Raw genomic sequence first — 6,000 nt, 5'->3', positions numbered from 1 at the left:
TCCATAGATCTTTAATGGAGACGTACTTATAAGTCAAGCAGAGGAAGTGAAGAACTCAGAAGTTGCAAAATAGTACACTGTGCTATGAAGATTTAGATTGTGAATAGAAGAACTCAGACTTTATGGCATCCGAGAGATTGGAGTGATTTAGTTCGATTGGCCAATGGTCAATGGATTGGCCAAAGACCAGGGGCGGGATTCTCCGCGAACCGGCAGGGCGGGCTACTCCGGCACCAAGGAGTGGCGTGAACCACTCCAGCGTCGGGCCGCCCCGAAGGTGCGGAATCCTCATCACCTTCAGGGGCTAGGCCGGCGCTGGAGTATTTGGCGCCTCGCCAGCCAGCGTGGAAGGGCTTGGCGCCATGCCAACTGGTGCCGAAGGGCCTCCGCCGGCCGGCGTGAGTTGGCGCATGTGGTGGCATCATCCCAGCGCATGCGCAGGGGGGTTCTTCTCCACACCGGCCGTGGCGGAGGTTGACAGCGGCCGGTGCAGAGGGAAAGAGTACCCCCACGGCACAGGTCCGCCCATGGATCGGTGGGCCCTGATCGTGGGCCAGGCCACCGTGGGGGCACGCCTCGGGGCCAGATCCCCCCACGACCCCCCCCCGAGGACCCTGCAGGCCGTCCGTGGAGCCAGGTCCCACTGGGAAGGACCTGTTGTGGTTTACGCCCGCGAGACCCGCTGTAAACGGGCGGCCATTTGGCCCATCATGGGCCGGAGAATCGCCGGGGGGGTGGGGGGGGGGGGGGCGCTGCCAGCAGCTGCCGACCGGCGTGGCACGATTCCCGCCCTCGCCAAAACCCCAGCGCCAGACAATTCGGCAGCCAGCGGGGGCAGGATTCACGCCGCCACATCATATTTAATTATAGTTATTGTTATTAATAAAAAAATAATTGTGTTTACATTTACAAACCTGATGACTGTAGTTATTGGGCAGCCAAAGTCCTTCAGAACCTATCATTGATTCCTTTGAAAATCTATGGGTGGGGTTCTCTGGCCGCGCCCACTCGAGATCAGAAATTCCCACCTGAGGTCAATGGATCTTTACCTGGTCTGCATTCCACCCGTGGCGATCTTGCTGCGGGCGGCCAAAGAATCCAGCCCTATGTAACACTTAAAGTTGTGATTTTTAGCAACGCAACCATAACTTCAAATGAGGACTTACTGTATGGGGCAGATCAGCTAAGGATTAGGACAATCCAGCAGTTACCTAGCTACCCCATTATTGATGCAGGGCAGCACAGTTGCTTCACAGCGCCAGGGTTCCAGGTTCAATTCCCGGCTTGGGTCACTGTCTGTGCAGAGTCTGCACCTTCTCCCCGCACCTGCGTGGGTTTCCTCCGGGTGCTCCGGTTTCCTCCCACAAGTCCCGAAAGATGTGCCGTTCGGTGAATTGGACATTCTGAATTCTCCCTCTGTGTAACCGAACAGGTGCTGAAATGTGGCAACTAGGGTCTTTTCACAGTAACTTTATTGCAGTGTTAATGTAAGCCTACTTGTTACAATAAAGATTATTATGATACTCGCTTTTAATCCCAGTGGGATTAAACTCAAGGCTCCAGATTCTAGTCTGGTCCTCTAGCAATGTTATCAGTATGCTACCTCACTGTAAATGAGTTATGTATGCAAGAATATGCAGCTACTTTTACTTTCCTTCTGTTACCAGCACATTGCCTCTTATGAGATAAGGAATGTAAGTGAGTGGAATTGACTCAATAGGCGGTCTCCATTCAAACAACTGGGATTTTACTGGAGAAGTCATCCGCTTTTGACACAGCTGGGCCCTCCAAATTGTAAGCTGCAGAAGTAGTTTTCATAGAATCCCGACAGTGCAGAAGGCGGCCATTCATTCCATCGGGTCTTACTGACCCTCCGAAGAAGCATTCTACCCAGGCCCACTCCACCACCCTATCCCCGTAACTCCATCTAACGTTTGGACACTAAGGGGCAAATTATCATGGCCAATCCACCTAAACTGCTCATCTATAGACCATGAGGGGTAACCGGAGCACACGGAGGAATCCTATGCAGACACAGGGAGAATGTGCAAACTCCACACAGTCACCCAAGGTCGGAATCAAATTTGGGTCCCTGGCGCTGTGAGGCAGCAACACGAACCACTGTGCCACCGTGCCTGCTTTTCTCATATGCCATTCTGAACAATTACCCAGTTTTTGTGTCCCCCATTGTGACCTGTCCATCATAGTAGCAAGTTTTGTACAATCCATGTGACAAGCAACACTCCCTCAGCGTGCATTTCATGTGCCAGATGCCTATTCGCCAGTTTGTCGAGATCAAACCTCTTGGTTTCCAGTTCAACCCGGTTTTGTTGCTCTTGCAGTCATGTCTGTTTTGGAACACTGAATAATGTGAAATACTCTGCAAATAATCAAGTTTATTAAGTTACCTGTGTAATTTTACAAATAATCTGATTAATTTGATGTAAAACAAGAGGCAGTTCTAAGATAGAAGGCATCTGACACACTTATCTAGCAAGGCGAGATTGTCCAGGACCTCTCAAAGAGAAATAATCTGCATACTGTTTCAACTGTTGAATTTACAGCAGCTTGAGTATTTCTAGCACCATCTGTTGGTGAACATAAGAGCGGGAGTAAATCAAGTGGCCCTTGAACCTGCTCCATCATTCAATAAGATCATGGTTGATTTGATCTTGGCCTCAACTCCAGCTTCTGCAGAAAATAATTGACAGGGAAAGTAATTAAAAACCTTCTTCAGAGTTACTTCAATTTAGATGTGAAGAAACACCAGCAATCCAATGCTCGTAGAACATAAATGAAGTTCCAAAGTTTGTGGTGTACTTCAAATAAAAAGTTGGTTACGTGAATATAACAGTAAATGTCAGAACATCTTAGCAAGCATCTTCAGAGTACAAAGTTGCCGTATAGCGGGGCACACTTTTACGTGTTGAAAAATGCTTTGAAAAACAAAGGGCACCGTACACAGAGGATCAAATGTGAACTGCTGTGGTGAAATGTGCATTTTGAAATGTGAAAACAAATACCACTGCTAATTCAAACTAAATCGCCGTGACAGATTTCATTGACTGAATTAATTCTACAAGGATACCTTTAACCAGTCAAAACATTTTTAAAGCTGTCAAATTCATCTGTGAACTCTCCGACGACAGCTTGCGCTTTAGTAGCACCTCATGTGGCGATGACAAATCTAACAAAACAGCAAGTGGAGCAGCGTGCACATTTCTACTCTTTGTGAAGGATTTTTCTGTCAGTTAGCCACCTATTCCACTTGGCACAAACATCATCCTTGCACCCCCCCCCCCTCCCGTATGATGCTAAAGAAATCATTTACAGGATGTGGTTGCCGCTGTCGAGGCCCGCATTAATTTCCCATCCCTAATTGCCCTTCGCTGCCTTCTTGAACCACTGTAGTCCCTGAGGTATAGGTAAAGATACAACCTTCAGCTTGTGGTGCTCCCAGGCTCCTGCTGCTCATGACATAGTCGTCATGGATTTGGAAGGTGCTGCCAAAGGAACTTTGGTGAGTTCCTGCAGTGCATCTTGTAGATGGTACAGAGCTGCTACTGTTTGTCGGTGATGGATTAGATGTTGATGGAAGGGGTAGATATCAAGCGGGGTGCTTTATCCTGGATGGTATCGAACTTCTAGAGTTGCACTTATCCAGGCAAGTGGCGGGTTTTCCATTACAGTTCAGACTTGTGCTTTGTAGATGGTGGACAGCCTTTGGGAGGGGGGGGGGGGGGGGGGGGAGGTCAGGAGGTGAGTTACCACAGGATTCCTAGCCATTGGCTTGCTCTGATAGCCACATCATTGCAATTTAGATACTAATAATCACAGGTGCTTGATCTCATTAATATGGGATCTGAAGATGTTGCACACTAACGAAAGATGTGTTTTTACAGACACCGCCAATTATTGATCCACAACTGGACTTCATCCTCATCGATCCAACCATTGTCACGGCAAGCACATGAACCATTGCAGGGTACACGGTTTTACATTTAAAAATTACGATCGGCTTTACTTTTGTTCTGTCAGCCTTGCAGGCTAGTACCACCGTGAATCTTGTCTTCTCATGCATTTCTGTTTGCCGCTTGTGATCTGCTGTGTGAGCTTGTATTAATGAAAATCTTTATTAGTGTCACAAGTAGGCTTCCATTAACACTGCAATGAAGTTTCTGTGAAATTCCCCTAGTCGCCACATTCCGGTGTCTTTTCTGGTACACTGAGGGAGAATTCAGAATCTCCAATTCACCTTACAAGCACATCTTTTGGGACTTAAACTCCCATACATCTTCTTGGTAACATAGCATATACACACCAACTTATAAAGTGAGTAAAACATGCATTTGAGGTCAACTCCTAATTAGCAGAAAAGGGGTTTGACTTGCATGTCGGGTATTTGCCTACACTTGAATTTTGGCACTGAAAAAAGGATACAAAACGGTGATGAGGGCAGGAAGGGTGTACAATTATAAGGATGTAGAATGACCCCGTTAATCACATTCGTATGTTTTGGTCCTATGCAAGGCTAGAGGATTACTGGAAGGAGGTTTTTAGGCTAAGTGTTTTTAAAGTGGTGCACATGAAACTGGACCCGGACCCCCAGGCCATATTCAGGGTGTCAGACCAGCCAGGGTTGGAAACGGGTGCGGAGGCAGATCCTGATGGGCTGGAGAGATGCCTCTCCACCCTGCGCCCTGGCGGTGGGTGTTAATGGTGACTATGGGTGATTCCTGATTCCTTTTTGTCATTTGTTAATGTGAACATGCGGGCCAATGTTTGGGGTTTGGTGGGAGGATGGGATCGTTGTTATTGATATGGGGATTGACATATTTGTTACTGATTATTGTTGGTGGGTGTAAATTTGGGAGAAAATGTGAAAATTAAAAAATATTTTTAAATAAAGGATGCAGAATGACATGTAAATTGCTGAAAAGGAAAATGGATAATTAAAGTAATATTAACATAAAGTATGAAAAAATGAGAATTGTAAGTTTTTTTTTAAATTTAGAGAATCCAATTAATTTTTTCCAATTAAGGGGCAATTTAACATGACCTAGCCTGCACATCTTTGGGTTGTGGGGGCGAAACCCACGCAAACACGGGGAGAATGTGCAAACTCCACAGTGACCCAGAGCCGGGATCGAACCTGGGACCTCGGTGCCATGAGGCTGTAGGGCTAACCCACTGTGCCACCCCAGAATTGTGAACGATACGGGACATGTAAATAGTTGACATTTAAAAAAAAAAATTTTTTTTTTAAGAGTGCCCACTTCATTTTTTCCAATTAAGGAGTAATTTAGTGTGGCCAACACCTACCTTGCACATCTTGGGGTGTGGGAGCGAATGTGCAAACTCCACAGGGACCCAGAGCCATGATCGAACCTGAGACCTCGGCGCTGAGGCAGCAGTGCTAACCACTGCGTTGCCCGGTATTTGTTTGGATTAAATGTTTTCTTCTCAGTTGAGTATCCATCTCCACCATCAGATAAAAGTAGTTTTATCCCAATTTCCCTGCTCTAGTTTCATCCTTTACCATTACCACTTTTCACGCCACTGCATTCACCTGTCACCTTTCAGCATATCCCATGCTAAATACATCTTTCATAGGTAGATCTTACTGGAAAAAATAAGACCCCGAGGATACTTGATGGGGTGGATGCTGAGAGGATGTTTCCCCTTGTGGGGAAGTCCTCTATTTCTCTAGAAACGGTCCGTTATGTCTGTAGAATTCTCTTCTACATAGAGCAGGAGGGTGGGTCAATTAATATAGTCAAGGCTAAGTGAGACAGACTTTTATTCAACAAAGGAGTCAAGGGTTATGGGCAGACAGGAAAGTGCAGTTAAAGCCAGTCAGATGAGCCCATGAGCTTTTCTGATGGCAGAGCAAGTTTGGAGGGTTAATGGCCTACTCCTGCTCCAAATTCCTGTGGTCCCATAGCATTCGATTCCTGGCTTGGGTCACTGTCTGTGCGGGGTCTGCACATTCCTCGTGCC

The sequence above is a fragment of the Scyliorhinus torazame genome, chromosome 8, assembly GCF_047496885.1.
Source record: "Scyliorhinus torazame isolate Kashiwa2021f chromosome 8, sScyTor2.1, whole genome shotgun sequence".
NCBI classification, from domain to species: Eukaryota; Metazoa; Chordata; class Chondrichthyes; order Carcharhiniformes; family Scyliorhinidae; genus Scyliorhinus; species Scyliorhinus torazame.
This window is presented reverse-complemented; position numbering follows the sequence as displayed.